This window comes from Lygodium microphyllum, chromosome 27, assembly GCF_053477565.2.
Source record: "Lygodium microphyllum isolate KBCC chromosome 27, Lygodium_microphyllum_v1.1.10, whole genome shotgun sequence".
NCBI classification, from domain to species: Eukaryota; Viridiplantae; Streptophyta; class Polypodiopsida; order Schizaeales; family Lygodiaceae; genus Lygodium; species Lygodium microphyllum.
In genome coordinates, this window is record NC_141161.1 from 2,512,932 (window position 1) to 2,530,604 (window position 17,673).

Sequence of the window (17,673 nt, forward strand, 5' to 3'; positions counted from 1 at the left end):
GTGATAGTAAATTCACACAATGCAACCACCCTTTCCTTTCCACCACCACTCTCAAGACCCACCTCAATCTCAAGGGCTACATGCTGAGCTGCAGATTCCTTAACAAAGCCCCTCGCCCTCCACCATCCCCTACCCGCCATTCGGATAACGAGGATTAAACTCCCATCATGCCCTTGTATCACATGCATCTATGTATAACCTCTTCAAAAAAAAAAAACAGCCACAAGACAACAAAAGAAAAGGTGAATTGGAAAGAAGAGACAACAGCAAAGAATAGCAAAGCCAAGGGATGAATCTACTACTAAGAAAAGATAAGAGAGAGAAGACTTCACATGATGAGCTTGCAACTTCCCTTCGCCTTGTTGTGCACCACACTCACTACATCTAGGGTTCTCCCTAGCCCCTTCCCCACTTCACACTTAGGGCACATCAAGGGCAGGACTTTCAGACCTGTCACCCTAATATTTGCACCACACCTTCAATGACACACGAACTGGGTCCTCAAGTGTGGGACATTACCAAGGGCTTGCCCAAGGTTAGACCCATCTCCCAATTCCACTGCCATGGGCACCATGCACTACACGGTGAAGTAGCCCCTTAGGGAGTGCACAACTTTTCTTACAGGTTATGTTCATGTTTCAAGAACTGGCTACTCAGCTAAAGAAGATCATCCACGGCATCCTTTAATGACCAAAACTTTTTCATTGGATTGGATGGACCAACATGCTTCATGTCGCCAACCATTTGCCTGCTGATGGCTACCATGACTGAACCAAATCAAGCAAAAGGAGTACTCAGTAATAGATCTGCCATTGGCATAGATTTTGGAACCTCATCTTCCAAAGATGCATGCCTAACGCCTCAAGATCTATAGATCGCTTATTGATTCCACAAGCCTGAAGATTTTCAATGCAAGATTGAAGATCTTCAACGCAGCATTGAAGATCTTGAAATCACAGACAAAGATCTTCAAATAAAAGACAAAGATCTTCAAATCAAATACACAGATCTTCAATGCGAAGACAAAGCATATCTTTGTCAAGGCAGAGTTCGGGGGGGCTTCTCCAAGATAAGTCCCTCCAACACCATCCTCCTAAGGGATTGCTTATTGATCAAGTGTTTCTGATGCTCAAGGGATGACTGGCTACATATTTTTCACCAGCCAATTGGAACCCCTATCAGCCATCACAGAGTGGAAGCCACAACTGTGTGAGAAATGCCGAGCATCTTCATGAAGCCTAAAGCACGCCGGAATCTCTCCTGGTCATCGTCATTAAACTCCGTCACCTCTCATTCACACCTCATCTTTGAATCAATGTCATCTACCCACCAGTTCCGCTTAGCAGTAGACCCAACTATCCCACTACTTCCCAGTGCAGTGCCATGGGACTGGCACTTGGCTAGGAGGGGGGTAATGTTTACCGTGTTTACCGCAGCACAGAGGAGCGGGAAAATGGAGTGGAGGAGTGGGAAAATGGAAAAAAGAAAATAGCAAAAAAGGTGCAGGATAAAAGAAGGAAAAGGCACCTTGACCGGTTACCAGACCCTGAAAATTTTAAATGTTCGGGCACGACCCCCAGAAAGTCTCAGTGTCGCCCCGAGAAAGAAAAAGAGTAAAAAGCACACCATTAAATGTGGAAGTGCTCCCAAATCCTTGTAAAAGAGTGCCAGGCTCGCTCCTGTGCAAATTGTATACATTAGTTGGGAATAGGATAAATTAGAATGGTGGGAAATGAGAAATGGGCTTAGGCCAATGGCCGGCCATGTAAAAAAGGGGATGACCTCCCAAAGAAGGGAGGGCATGTATATAAAGTTCAAAAGTGAATGAGAAGCTCATTCTTGTGTGTGGCTAAAGAGGGAGTGAGTGTGTGAGAGTGAGGGATCGTGGAGAAGAAGCTCTCCATCTCCTCTCTCCATCTTCTTCTCTTCTCTTCTCTTCCCTTGTCTTGCACGTGGCTATGGAGGATGGAGCTCATGGGAGAGGGATTGAGGTTGCTTGAGCTTGCCACAAGGATCGTGGAGCTACCGGTGTGCAAGAGAGGGGAGGGTACTCGATTGAGCATCAAGATAAGCTCACTACACTCGTGAGGTAGGCATGGCGCATCGGCTATGTGAGAGGTAGCCTTGCCCGCTCGGCTTGAAACGCTTGATCAATAAGCGGTCCGTAGGTCTCAGGCTAGAGCTTGTAGCTCCCCTTCACAAGTTTAACTTGCAAGAGGGTGAGTAGTCCCCCTGTTATAATACCTTTCTTGGGAAGAATTTGCCAAGTTAAGGGAAATTAGGTATGTGCTTGGAAGCAAAGGATTAGTTGACAATTTAGAGTGACATGGTTGCTAGGATTTATTGTTAATGTATGAAACCTAAGATATTGGTTAAGCAGTTAATAGGGTATGACCCTAACCCAATGACAAAAGGGTTGACAAACAAACCCTTGGGGATCTTGCCGAGTCGCAATTGATCCCAGATTGAATGCTGGATGCATTTGAAGAGAAGGATTCACTCCTTAGTAGTTGGCCAAAAATAAATGACCACTGTTTTGATTGTCCTTGTAATAGTTTAGGAGCACGGAATCATTTTTTACTCAATGAACTAAAGATGGAAAGATAATTAATTCTTTAGGTTGAAGGCCTAAAGGGAGAGACAGCATCAGTTACCCTCGGCTGTCTGCCTGACCCTAAGCAAGGGGATTGTTAGCCGCGCCGGGAACTTGGACCGAACCCACCACGTGAGGTCTCTCCGTTCAGCGCTACTTGGAGCAGGAGGACGCTTAGGTGCTAGGGGGGCTCTGGCCATAAATCCCTTGCCCTCCGGGCCCTGCACAAGAGGCCAACATGACTCGGGATTGGATCTCGAGGCCCGCATACTAGTCTACGGGCAGAATCTTGGATTAGTAATCCTTGTGGATTATGGATAGCCTATGGGCAGATTATGGATTAGCCTACGGGCTGGATTTTATGGATGTATTCCAAAGATAAATACGATAACCTGTTGTAAAGGAACTTGTTTGAGACTGCTTTTCTATGTCAAGTACTAAGATTACGTGAAGGAACCAGTGTCTAATGGCTAATTAATAAAGCTGCTTGATGCATTTCCAACTAAATGTGGTAGGTAATTAGACAACTAAAGCAACCTTGAGGAAAGTGCGGTGGATGTGACCATGGGTCCGTCCTACAGATGGGTGGTCTCGGTTGGCTGGGAACTTTTCTCAATCGTAATGGACAGTAAGGAGATCTTCTCAAAGGAAATGAACAGCAAGGGCACTGACCTAGAGATTAGGTTACAAAAATCCCGATTTATGCTATTTTAGGGGAACGGAATGGCACTAAGCCTTATGGATAGAGAGGTCGAGCCTTGCATCCCTCTCGTTTCCCATTCTCCTTGAACCACGTGCAGCATGAATCTACTTCATCCTTGGCATTTCTGCGTAAAGTAGTTCACTTGGGGTTCAAGGCTAGTTGCCGTTTAGGAAATGAACATTAGGGGAAACCCTGATTTAGGTCGGTCCTAAGTGGGAACGGCCGGAATACTTCTGCTACATGGCAGACGCGGGAAGTCCTAAATCGCAAACCCCATAACATTCCATGGGAGTGCCGCGGCAGAGCTTTCTAGACTCTCTTTCCGATGGACTGCTAAGACGTGCCCTGAAAGGGAAGAGGTGCACACATTACAGTTGGTATTAGAGCGAACCAATGAAGGATCTGTCTTTATAAGAAATGTTAATAAGAAGAAGTAAAGCAAATGTTACTGCTAAGAACATTTCCTTACTTTTGATGCTGTCTTACAGAATTATGAAGCATGGAACAGGTTCTTAGTGTTCCGATTCATGTTTATGATGACGATGCATTCCTCAGATTATTGACAAAGGATTGATATGATGAACATCCTAGACCGTATTTATAATCCATCGCCTTTGTACGTGGAACGGGAATGGACGGGTGACTCAGGAATCTACTATATAGCTGCCCACTAGTTTGCGTACCTCCGAACCAACCTAAAGAGGATTAAGTGGTTGGAGGACCTGAAGATCATGAAGCTATTCATTTTTGTTGAAGCTCACGTAAACACAACTTTACATGTCAAAGGTTGGAGGGTCGAGCTGAACTCATATGTATACGAGGAAGTGACCTGCATAATCCCTGCCAATAGGATCAAGGTATTGGGACGCTAAGAGAAGAATGGGTCCCAAAGGAAAGGATACCCTAATCTTCCGATGACTTATCGATTTCTAAAGATCCATGACCCGAAACCATACTATTATCCAGTTCCCGTGGCTAAATGTAACACAACATTATTCTTCTCAAACTAATGGACCAGTTGCTCTACCATCCCAAGAAATATTGTACTCTGAAAGGGCTAGGCCCATATAAATGAATTAAGAGTTCTTTTTATCAATGTTTGTCTTGTCTATGAGAATTGATAAAAATTAAAGTGGCTTGTTTCTTGGCTGAAAGCTGAATTGGGGTACGAGATATAATCATAACGATTAGCAAGTTGTAACGTTAAGAATCCCCTATCTAGGCACAACCCCAGGTACAGGTTCCCAGTCCATCCCCAACATCAAGTACGGCCATGATTCAGGAGAAGAAGTTTCTTCTCAAGCAGACCAAGCTGCCAGAACTTGACAAAAAAGGTAGGACTGTCCAAGCAGATGCTGAGATTTGGATAAAGTCCATGGAAGATTACTTTGAAGTGGCTGATACTGCACCCGCCAACCAGGCTATGCTCGCCAAGTTGAAGCTCATCGGCGAAGCCAGACTTTGATGGAAGCAATGGTGCAGAGATCAAGGAATCTCAGAAGGATCCATTACCTGGGAAAGATTGAAGAAAGCTTTGCAAGGAAGATACTTACCACATGTGTATCGCACGTAGAATATGAATGAGTTTTACGAGCTGAAACAGTTGGGTCTGACTCTTGAGGCGTACTACTCAAAATTCGTCTCACTTCTGAAGTATGCACCACAGATGGATATGACACAGCAAATGTCAAAATTTTGTGCTGGTTTAATCCCACCAGTGAATACCCGCCTCGAATCTATGCACCCAACAGATCTACAGGATGCACTCATTCGAGCTATGCCCATAATTCAAGAGGTGCAGGCTAGGCCAATAAGTAACAAGACTTGGTCTTATAATGATCAGAACAAAGGATCATATAGGCCCCAAGCAAAGAGAGTTCAAGGTCAAAACCAGGGACAAAGAAAGAAAGCAAGGACCAATAATGTCAACAACTTCGTCCCTACCCAAAGCAATGGCCGAAATCTCCGTTGTTTCCACTGCAACGAGCCCGGTCATTTCAAAAGGCAATGTCCCAAGCTTGGCAGAGGACATCGTCAAGCTCCTTTCCAAGGAAGTGGCTGTGGCCAGGGAGCCGCCACCCAAGGCAGAGGAAGAACCGCCTGTGTTGCCAACAGGGAAATGTGCGAAGAAGAAGACCCGACCATGGAAGTAGAGTTTGAAAGGGTGACAGTCCATGCTGCTCTTCACAAGAAAGGCCCAAATCACCAGTTTTTGGTGATTCAGACACCATCGGTTTATGAAGGTAAAAGTTTCAAAGCCTTGATTGACTGTGGCAGTACGCATTCCTTTATCTCACCAGCTTTGCAAGAAGATTAGAAATAGCCACAGTAGAAGCAGCTACCTTGCTTGTGGAATTATCAAATGGTCATGAGGTCACTTGTACTAGGCAAATTGCTAAGGTGGAATTCTTTCTAGGAGGAAAGTCGACTTCTGTCAAATTCAGGGTCATGAACCTAGGTATCCATGAGTGTTTGCTTGTAATGGATTGGCTTAAACCTAATGACGTCCACATTCATTGTGGAAAGGGCCAAGTTTCCTTTCGAAACTCTGAAGGGAAATTGGTTACCACTCAAGGAGAGGCTGGAAAGCCAAAAATTCAATTGGCTAAAGCATCTCGGATTATAAAGGGAGTTAGAAAGGGACTATATGTCTAGTTGATTAAGCTTAATAAGCTAGATCACAAGCAGGAGTCTAGTGAAGAACCTTCATGGCTAAAGGAGTACGCGGACGTATTTCTTGAAGAGCTGATAGAACTCCCACCTCAAAGGGAAGTGGATCATGAGATCAAGCTAGTGCCAGGAGCTGCGCCAATTGCAAAGAGGCCTTATAGAATGTCCATCCCAGAAGCAATTGAGGGAGCAACTCAAGCAACTGTTAGATTAGGGCTACATCCGTCCTAGCAGTTCACCATGGGGAGCTCTAGTGCTGTTCCAGAAGAAGAAAGATGGAACACTTCGACTGTGCATTGATTATAGAGGGTTGAATCAATCAACTGTTAAGAACAAGTATCCTATTCCTAGAATAGACGAGCTTCTTGACCGTCAGGGTGAGAAGATTTTCTCCAAGATTGATTTCAGGTCTGGTTACTATCAGATAAGGATCAAGGAAGAAGATATCCCAAAGACGGCCTTCAACACAAGATATGGACACTTTGAGTTCCTAGTCATGTCATTCGGGCTGACGAATGCACTTGCCGCCTTTAACAGGTTAATATAGGATATCTTTAGGCCATATCTTGATGACTTCGTACTCGTCTTCTTTGATGACACCTTAGTCTATTCCAAACAGGAAGAAGATCATGAACCCCAGCTTTGCATTGTCCTTGAGACAATGAGGGCACACAAGCTTTATGCTAAGATGAAGAAGTGTGCTTTCTTCAAACATCAGATTAAATTTCTGGGATTCATTGTATCAACGAAAGGAATCTCAGTGGATCCGGCCAAAGTCAAAGATGTTCTAGAATGGCCAATACCAACAACTGTCAAAGAAATACGCAGTTTTCTTGGATTGATAGGATGGTATAGGGTCTTCATAAAAAACTATGATTTGATTGCAGTACCTCTCACAGAGCTACTAAAGAAGCAAACATCCATTGCATGGTCAACTACCGAACAATATAACTTTGATAGATTAAAGCAAAGTTTGGTATCAATACCTATCCTGAAACTTTCGGACCTTAATAAGGAGTTCGAAGTAGTAACTGATGCTAGCACGCTTGCCTTAGGATGTGTGCTCATGCAAGAAGGCCATCCTGTAACATACTCTTCAAGGAAACTGAAGAGCCATGAGAAGAATTATGCTACCCATGATCTGGAACTGCTAGTTGTCATCCATGCTCTAAAGCTTTGGAGACACTACCTGTTGGGTAACAAGTTTACTCTAGTGACAGATCATAAAAGTCTCAAGTGGATCTTTACCCAGAACGAGCTCAACATGAGGCAACGTTGGTGGATTGAAGTGCTAGAGGAGTATGATTTTAAAATCAAATACCGACCTAGGAAGGAGAATGTGGTTGCCGATGCACTCAGTCTCGCAAGGCATTCCTTAATTCTCTAATCTTGCAAAATCCATCAACAGCTAAATCTCTATCCACAAAGGTGTCCATGCCAAAAAACCCAATACTTGAGCTAGCTAGAGAAGAAGCATGCCATGATCCAGCCTATCAAAATATGCTAAGGGATATCCCTATCAAGGATTAGGACCAAAAGCTATAGACTAAGTATCATGAATTCTCTATCAATATTGGAGTTGTCTACTATAGAACGAGATTATGTATACCAGCAAACCAGTCACTCAAGCAGAAGATACTTTGGGAAGCTCATGATTCCCCTTTCTTAGGACATCCTAGCTATTCCAAGACTCTCAATGCAGTTAGGAAGAGCTACTATTGGGAGAGGCTTAAAGGTGACGTTCTCAAATATGTCATTGAGCGTTTTTGTCAACGTATTAAGGCCGAACATGTCAAAATGCCAGGAAAGTTGCAACCACTTGACATTCCCCAAATGAAATGGGAATTCATTAGTATGGAATTTTTTATTGTCCTATCCCAAGTTCAGGGAGGATACAACTCCATCATGGTTGTGGTTGATATGCTTACTAAGGTTGCACACCTTATTCTTGTTAAGACAAACTATAAAGCCTCAGACATTGCAAGGTTACCTAGAAGAATCATTAGTGATCTTGATTCTCTCTTCACATCACACTTTTGGAGAGCTATCTTTGAAGCCGTTGGGACTCAACTTTGTTTTAGTACAGTCTACCATCCCCAAACTGATGGCCAAACAGAGGGAGTAAATCAAGTCATTGAGGATATCCTAAGGGCACACTGCTGCCGTGAACCAAAAAGGTGGATTCAATACTTGCCACTGGTTGAGTTTGCCTACAATTCTTCTTACCAACAAAGCATTCAGATGACCCCTTTTCAAGCATTGTATGGGCATGACTGTCGAAGTCCCCTAAACTTCTCAGATCCAACCTTGAGGGTTGAAGCTTCAAGGCAGATGCTGGAAGAGATGGATGAGCAAATGAAGTCAATTAGATAGGACATCCAAGCCGCCAAGGATAGACAGAAGGCATACGCGGATTTGAAGTGTCAAGATAGAACCACCTTCGAGGAAGGAGACATGGTCTTCATTCGCGTACGCCCAAAGAAGAGTTCCCTATCCTTAGGAGATTGCAAGAAGCTAAGTCCAAGGTATTGTGGACCATACAAGATCCTCAAGTGCGTAGGACCCAATGCTTATAGACTGCAACTCCTTGAGAACCTAATGGTTCATAATGTATTCCATATCAGCCTTTTGAAGAAGTATGTACCTAATCCTGGCCATGTACTTGATGACCAACAAGTTGTAATGCCTAGCCAAGGAGTCCTTGAGCTACGGCCTGACAGGATCTTAGATGTTAGGGAGAGACAACTGAGATCCAGAACCTTGAGAGAATGCCTCGTCTTGGAAAGATTATCCCGAGGAGGATGCCACTTGGATGGATGAAAGCACTCTCAATGAACAATACCCCCAGTTCCTCTCGAGATGAGGACATCTCGATTCCTCCAAGGGGGAGAGAATGTAATATTTCCACTTAAAAATATTATTAAACCCGACCTCCCACGCACCATCTAAAACTCTTGCAAAGGTTATCTTCAGTGCCGGCAGTTAATCTGTAACCGCATGCGACAAATTGAGAACTCCGTCTTGGCAAAGCATGGCCGAGGATTCAAACCCACAAAGTCGAGGGGAAACATCCTCTTAGGAGGAGGTTAAGAGGATAATTGTGCAATTAATTTCAATTATTATTATTATTATTATTATTATTTATCCCTTTTCCCCCAACCGATGCACGGCTGGAGGAGAGGGAGTGTGGGGGGATGGGCTAGTAGTGGGCTACATGAGGAGGGGGGGGAGAAAGCCATGCAATGGCCACGTGGGGGAGGTCCCCTCTCCCCCCGGGCTATATAAACCTCCCTAGTGGGAGGAAGGAGGAAAAAAGGAAGATGCACAAGAGCTACTGTGTTGAGGACGTGGGGAAGGAAGAGGCGGAGAGCTACCGGCTGAGGTCGTGAGGCCGTGCTGCATGGAGGGGACGTTGTAGACACCATGCTGCTGTGGACTGCCGTTGTCGGGAAGGGCGCCACTGCCCACCATCGCCAGGACTGCAGCCAACTCCGTCGCGATAGGCTACCGCCATTTCTCATGTCGTCAACCATCCATTTTCAAGCTCCTACCCCCAGTCATTTATCTCACGAAGATTCTTAGAAGCTTCTTCTAAGAAGCTTCTAAGGGGGGGCTTCCTTAACCCCCTTTCACACAAATCCCAAAAGTCCATTCCTAGCCGGGGTTTTTATGAGAGGAAGAAGAAGTTCATTAGCCTCCCTTTCCTGCAAGGCCCCCATAAAACCATTCCTAGCCCCGATTTTTTTAGAGAAGAAGAAGAAGCTCTCAAAGCCTCCATTCCCGCAAGGCCGTTCACAAGAGCCTTTTTTGCGAACCCCTTCCTCTCCCACATAAGGCCCAAGCTCCAAACCCTAAGGCCTTCCATAAGCCAAATCCTGCAAGCCGGTACTTCTTCAAGGATTCGTACTTCAAAGGGGATCTCCGCGTACGAGGGAGACAGGCAAAGATCTTAAGGTTGCGTACCAAGGCGAGTAAATTCTAAACCGCGAAGGCAATCCAGAAGCCGAAATCACGTCTACGATGGCCCCTAAAAAGTCACAAGGCACGCCTGTAGGAGGTTCATCTCCTAGTATTCACATGGATATTTCCCCGAGCCCACAAGTCTAGGTTTTCTTTCTTTTTTTATTTCACGTAAAAATATTGCATTATGCACGATAATTTCATGGACTAGGATGCACCTATGCATGTCAAATCCACCTAGTTAAACGCAATTGGAAATAAATTGGCTATTTAGAATTTATTAGAATTAACTCATGATACGAAATTGGTCATTGGTACTTTCAATGGAATGAACGAAAAAAACATAAGACCTTATTAGCAAGTTGCCTTTTGTGCATTTCAAAGTGACGGTCTAGAACACCTATTGCCTATCTTTACAAGGTCAAAATTATTAAAGTGCACCTTTGATTACGCATGGAAAGATTAATCACATGTTGCAATTTTAGACAAACCTTCTTTGTAATGATTCTTTAAGGAGGTCGTTATCACCCATAGGAAATAGTAAAGCATGGAAATGATTCTAAGGGTTGCACAAAATAGGTTAACTATAGCTTCAATTGGCATGAATCTAAATTAACTACGTAGTAGTTAGGAAAAGGTTGCATGTTGCACATTCATCATACGAAGAATTTCATTCATCAAGAGTTGTATTTAGGGAAAAGCTGCATGGTTCATTTTAGCATGAAATCTTAAAAAGCTTAGAAAAAGAATTGTGAGCCTGATTCGTGAATGCAAGTCCTAGTAGGATGAATGGAAGTTATGCCGAAATTTAACATGCATTTTTGTCTTAACAAGAAAAGTTAGGGATTGTGAATCTAGTCGTACGTAGAGGCAATGAATCACATGCTTACGTGAATTGTGACGTAATGCAACTAGTTTTTCCCTTTTAGATCAAGTTAACATCTCTTGGAATGGTTCGTCCTTGTTGCAAGACAAGTAAACTAGATTACCTAAATCACCTAAACCGCAAAGGATTCGCATAGGATGGTTCAATCGATACAATAAATACTCCAAGTGCTAACTAGGGTTTAGCGCATTAAGGACTCGACCTAGTTTTGCACTTGTTGCCAAGTCGAAACCCTCATACCCAAAGGTCCTACCCACATTCACGGAATGTAGGGATAGGTGGACGCACTTGCAAGAAACGATCTAGGGTTTCTACCCCAAGGATCACTCATTTAAATGATGAAACTCACATTGAGTTAGAATCCCTAGGACCGTTGTCGGCCTAGTGCAATTAGGAATGGGTTGGGTAAGATGACACCCTAAACCCTATTTCTTATCTAATCATAATTTCTTGACCAGAAAACACCATTCAATGGGTGAAAATGATCCTATGAAATAGATGTGACACTTGTGCAACAAGTTGCAACGTCGCATGGTCTTATGGTTTGATCACAAGAGAGTTGCCATTCCTTGGAATGAGGTTGGCAGGTTCTTGCGCAAGTTTAACTTGCAAGAGGGTGAGTAGTCATCCTATTATAACACCTTTCTTGGGAAAAATTTGCCAAGTTAAGGGAAATTAGGTATGTGCTTGGAAGCAAAGGATTAGTTGAAAATTTAGAGCGACATGGTCGCTAGGATTTATTGTTAATGTATGGAACCTAAGATATTGGTTAAGTTGGGTTAACAGGATATGGCCCTAACCCAACGAAAAAAGGGTTAATAAAAAAACCCTTGGGGATCTTGCCGAGTCGCAATTGATCCCGGATCGAATGCTGGATGCATTCGGAGAGAAGGATTCACTCCTTAGCAGTTGGCCAAAAATAAACAACCACTGGTTTGATTGTGCTTTTAACAGTTTAGGAGCACTGTATGCATTGTTTTCTCAATAAACGAAAGATGGAAAGATAATTAATGCTTCACGTTGAAGTCCTATAGGGAGAGGAAGCATCAGTTACCCCCGACTGTATGCCTGACCCTAGCCAAGGGGGTTGTTAGCCGCGTCGGGAACGTGGACCAAACCCGCCGCATGAGGTCTCTTCGTTGAGCGCTACTTGGAGCAGGAGGACGCTTGGGTGCCAGGGGGGCTCTGGCCGTAAATCCCTTGCCTTCCCGGCCTTGCACAAGAGGCCAACATGACTTGGGATTGGATCTCGAGGCTCGCATACTAGTCTACAGGCGGAATCTTGGATTAGTAATCCCTATGGATTATGGATAACCTGCGGGCACATTATGGATTAGCATGCGGGCTAGATTTTATGGATGTATTCCAAAGATAAATAAGATGACCTGTTGTAAAGAAACTTGTTTGACACTGCTTTTCTATGTCAAGTGCTAAGATTACGTGAAGGAACTAGTGTCTAACGGCTAATTAATAAAGCTGCTTGATGCATGTCCAACTAGATGTGGTAGGTAATTAGACAACTAAGGAAACCTTGAGGAAAGTGCGGTAGATGTGGCCATGGGTCCGTCCTACCGATGGGTGGTCCCGGTTGGCCGGGAACTTTTCTCAATCGTAATGGACAGCAATGAGCTCTTCTCAAAGGAAATAAACAGCAAGGGCGCTGACCTAGAGATTAGGTTACAAAAATCCTGATTTATGTTGTTTTAGAGAAACGGAATGGGACTAAGCCTTATGGGCAGAGAGGTCAAGCCTTGCATCCCTCTCGTTTCCCATTCTCCTTGAACCAAGTGCAGCATGAATCTGCTTCGTCCCTGGCATTTCTGCGTAAAGTAGTCCGCCTGGGGTTCGACGCTAGTTGCCGTTTAGGAAATGACCATTAGGGAAAACTCTGATTTAGGTTGTTCCTAAGTGGGAATGGCCGGAATACTTCCGCTATGTGGCAGATGCGGGAAGTCCAATATTGCAAACCCCGTAACATTCCATGGGAGTGCCGGCAGAGCTTTCTAGACTCTCTTTTCGATGGACTACTAAGACGTGTAGGGAAGAGGTGGACACGTTACAAGACATGTGACACTATGGGTATCAATCATAGAGGTCATCGTGCTCTCTCTAAATTGTGGTTTACAAATCTTAAATTGTCATATAATAAGTGCATTTGGTTTGTCTCAACCTCTTACAATTTCAATTGCTAGGATAGCTATGAATCGTAGGATTCCAAATGTTTTTGGGGAAGATATTCATATAGAAGGATCTATGCCCTATGAAAAACATAAAAAAAAGGAATGTATAAATTTAATGTCCAAGAATGTGGTGGTATTTTGAAGTTTGCACTAAAATTGAATGAAACACATATTCAAAAGGGACAAAAGATAGAAAGAGTTAGCATCTGTATCATGAACAGGGCATTGGATTATAGTATTGGTAGGGAGCAAGAAAAATAGTATAAGATACAATCCGAGATGGAGCTTTGGTGGATTGGTGCGGGCCAAGCGGCCCAAGCGGCCCAAGTACCAACTGATAGTCATGAAATCTTGAAATGGTTATTCTCTCATGCAGGTATTCCTGATATTATAAAGTCTCAAAGTGAAGGTGAAATGTTGATAGTCAATGGTGTTGGTAGTTTTAATGTTGAATGGCATATGTGTGCTGACTTAAAAACTACAAATGTATGCTTGGAGTAAGTAATGGGGACAATGCAAAATATCCTTGTATTTATTGCATGGAGAGATTGGGATCCAAAGAATGGAGTACTTTGTGGCCAGCAAGAAGAGCCCCGACTCTCAGAACTCAATATATTTGAGCAAGTTCAAAAATGTGGATGGCTTATGTAATCGTATTCTCTCAATCTCTCTAAGGAGCATTCATATTTGTACATTACATGTACAGATTAGAATAATTGATAAGTTTCTTAGATTTCATCTTGAATATTCATATTTAATAAAACCAATATCTTTTTTAGATGACTGTATTGATAAATGTGAGGATTTATGGGTTTTCATGGAGGTCAAGTTCACTTGAGAAAGGATCCAATAACCTTAGGAAAACAAGAGAGGTCTTAGTAGATGTCTCTATGGGGGGTGCAAAAGCTAGATTATTTCTAAGAAGTCATACTACTACACAAATGAAAGCATTGTGGGAGTGCAGGAGAGAGTTGTGTGCAATCACAACAAATGTGGCTAGCACACCACAAATTGCATTCCTACGAATGGAGGTTTGGAGACACCTTGACATATTTTTAAAAATGCTCAAGGAAAAAAATATAACATCTAACTATTTGGAAGAGCACAAATGTTCAATTGTGAATCTTGTTCAAGCAATTAAGGAAGCTTGGGGAGAAAAGGATATTACTTTCTACTTAGTAAGGTAGACATAAATTTGAACCTTTCTTCTTTGAAAAAAAGGTTTAATGATTTAAAATGATTATTTCTTTTTGGGTTGTCACAATATATTCTTCTTATTCATGGGTCTTATTTTGTGGAAAAGCAAGGGCCCCTAGCAAATTATAGTAGCCAAGGTATGGAGAAGTCTCACTACCAAGCACGTATGTGTTCCTTTTAGAGCACTAGACATGGAGGAGGAGCCACAAAAACCAATGCCCTTCAGGAGTTATTCAATTGGTTTTTTCAAAACACAACTTCAAATATGGAGAACATAATAAATGTGGTGGAATATGAAATACCGATACTATTTTCAAAATATTATATACATGGCTAGCTTTTAAGAGCCTTTACATCCTCCTCCTCCTTAGGTATTTTCCCTCTATAACGTAAAATTTTCTTCTCTTGTATCCAGCTATGGATTTGATATAGGTCTTTTTGTTTCTAAAACATAAGATGAGTATGCAAGGAAGTATCCAACCCTAGAGGCAGAGAAGCCGGGACCATAATAAAATATTTGGATGGCTGCTATCTTTTCCAAAAACATAACTTTCTGCACATTGTACTGCAAACCTGAGCATCCAAGAAGCCTTGTAAGTGCTTTAACACAAACAATTGGCCATGAGGCCTCTTCTAAGAAAGTGCTATGCAAAACCAACAGAATATTGGGATCAATCCTTGATATGTAATGCCCAAGTGCAACATCCTTTAGGAAACTACCACCAACTCTCGATCCTTTGGCTCTTCCCAAGAAATTATCCTCGTCTACAATCTCCAACTATAAAAGCAACAGTCAAAATGAAAAAAATGAAAATATGTATGTGGTTCCACAAAACCAAAAGAATGCTGAAATGATACTTTGCCACATCCAAGAAAATACAAGAAAACTGACAAGAAATGCTTCCAAGAAATGCTAGAAACAAACCATAGCTTCATATTCAATGAGAAGGAGAAATAGAAATGTTGAAGCCATGGCTGCTTGTTGAGAATACTATGATGATAGTTGCTGCAACGTACACACCCTTTGCAATGGTGGGAAGGAAGAAACCTTCTAGCTCCAAGAAGTGGAGTTTCAAGAAATGAATTGAAAAGATGTGTTACATTGGTACTCTCTTGCCTTTTATACTCTAGCCTAAAATAGAATAATTGGCCTAATTAAAGTAGCATGAAAATTTCTCTATTACAATCCATCCCTGCCCAAAAGTTTTGTCCTCAAAACTTTGAAGAATGAAATGACAAGTGGATGGTAAATGTAAAGGAACGAGAGACCAATGCTGAATATCCTTGTTGAAGTTTTCCTTTGAAGAAGATACTCTTCCATGAAAAGAATCTTGAAAATAAACTCAAAACAGTGGAGATCTGGAATGCTGTGTTGAACAGTGTAGTGATAGTAAATGACTCATAACTTTGAATAGAAATGTCGGAATGACACATATGAGGGATAGAAATGAAGTTTACTTCGTAATGTATCCATCCATGTCATCAAAATCCAATTTTGATGTCGATAGGTCAATTATTTTCATGACAGAAATTTATAACAGCAAGTTGTCCACTGTGTAATGAGCTAAGTATCTTCTTAAAGAAGCCATGGATATTGATCCAAATATGAAGCATGCTACCAAGATGATTCTTCCATAGGCAATCCTTTCCATTTTACAAGGTATTCCATAACAATATGGTTCCTTAGAACCTTCTCCCTCTTGCCAATAATCCCTTCGGGCTCATAGATGATTAAGCCATCTTCATCAAGAGGAGGTAATTCTTCAAGAACTTGTATGTCAGGGCCAATATACTTCTTAAGTTGAGACACATGAAAAGCATTATGAATGCGTGTGGATGAAGGAAAATCAAGTTGATAAGCAAGATCTCCAACTTTTCTTGTGATTTGATATGGACCATAATAGAGATGAGCAAGCTTATTATGTCCACCCTTGAGAGAAGCATAACGAGACTTAGGTATTTTCAAAAATACCCATTCTCCTTCTTCAAAATCCACATGCCTTCTCTTATCATCCGCATATAATTTCATTGTCTCTTGTGCCTTCCTGATGTTTTCTTTGCATTGCTTCATTAAGGCTTCCATCTTTTCCAACTCTTCTCGAGCAAGAGGATTCACTTCATCATGAAACAATGCTGAAGGTACTTGGACTTTGTATCCATACAATGCCTCGAATGGTGACATACCAATACTCATATGATGAGTATTATTATAACAAAACTCCGCAAGATGAATCCAATGATCCCATGCATTCTGCGTATCATGGCAAAAATGTCTCAAATAAACCTCTAACCATTTATTGACCCTTTCAGTTTGGCCATCTGTTTGTGGATGATAGGCAGTACTTGGAGTTAACTTGGTACCCATGGAAGTAAAGAGACTTTTCCAGAAATTTCCCATGAACTTGGAATCCCTATCAGAAACAATCTTCATAGGTAATCCACGAAGTCTAAAAATTCCTTCCATGAATTGATCTGCCACTTGTTTGGCTGAATATTGGACTTTGGTAGGTAAGAAGTGGGCTGATTTGGTAAGATGATCAACCACAACAAAAATGCTATTCCAGCCCTGCTTAGTGGTAGGAAGTCTTGTAATGAAATCCATACTGATATCAGTCCATTTACCATGAGGAATAGGCAAAGGCTGAAGTAAACCACTAGGCAATAAATTGCAATCTTTATTCTGCTGTCATGGTAAGCACTGCATCACATACTCCTTGACATCTTTCCAAAGTCCCTTCCAATAGAAACATTTATGGATCTTATCAAAGGTTTTAAACAAGCCAATATGTCGTGCCAAAGGAGAATAATGCATCTCCTGCAAAATATGTGGCCTAAATGATGACTGAGGGGTCAAATAGACTATTCCTTTGAACTAAAGAAGTCCATTTTGCCACTTGAATTTGGGAAATTCAGATCCATTGTCTTGCTGTAATTTCTTCATAATGTTGGCAGTGTGTTCATCCAAAAGATATTCTTCTTGAATTTCCTAAATCCAATCTTTATGTATGGTAGAGATAGTAGAAACGAAACATGGCCACATCTTGGATAAGGCATCAGCCACTACATTATCCTTGCCTGCCATATAGGATATCTCAAAATCATATCCTTGAAGAGTAGCTAACCACCGTCTTTGTTTGGGAGAGAGATTTGGCTGAGAAAGAAAATACTTCAGCACTCGATGGTCACTCTTCACCTTAAAATGGCTGCCATAGATGTAGTGATGCCACTTCTTAATAGCATGAAGAATGGCTAACATTTCATGCTCATAGACATGGAAATCCCTTTCTTTATCATCTAACTTCCTGCTTTCATAAGCAATAACACCATGGTCTTGGCATAAAACTGCCCCAATACCTCTGCCACTAGCATCTGCATAGATGGTAAATTCCTTGGAAAAGTTTGGGCACACTAAGATAGGTGCTGAAATAAGAAGACTTTTCAACTCATTAAAGCTCATAGTGGCTGTAGCATCCCAAAAGAAAGC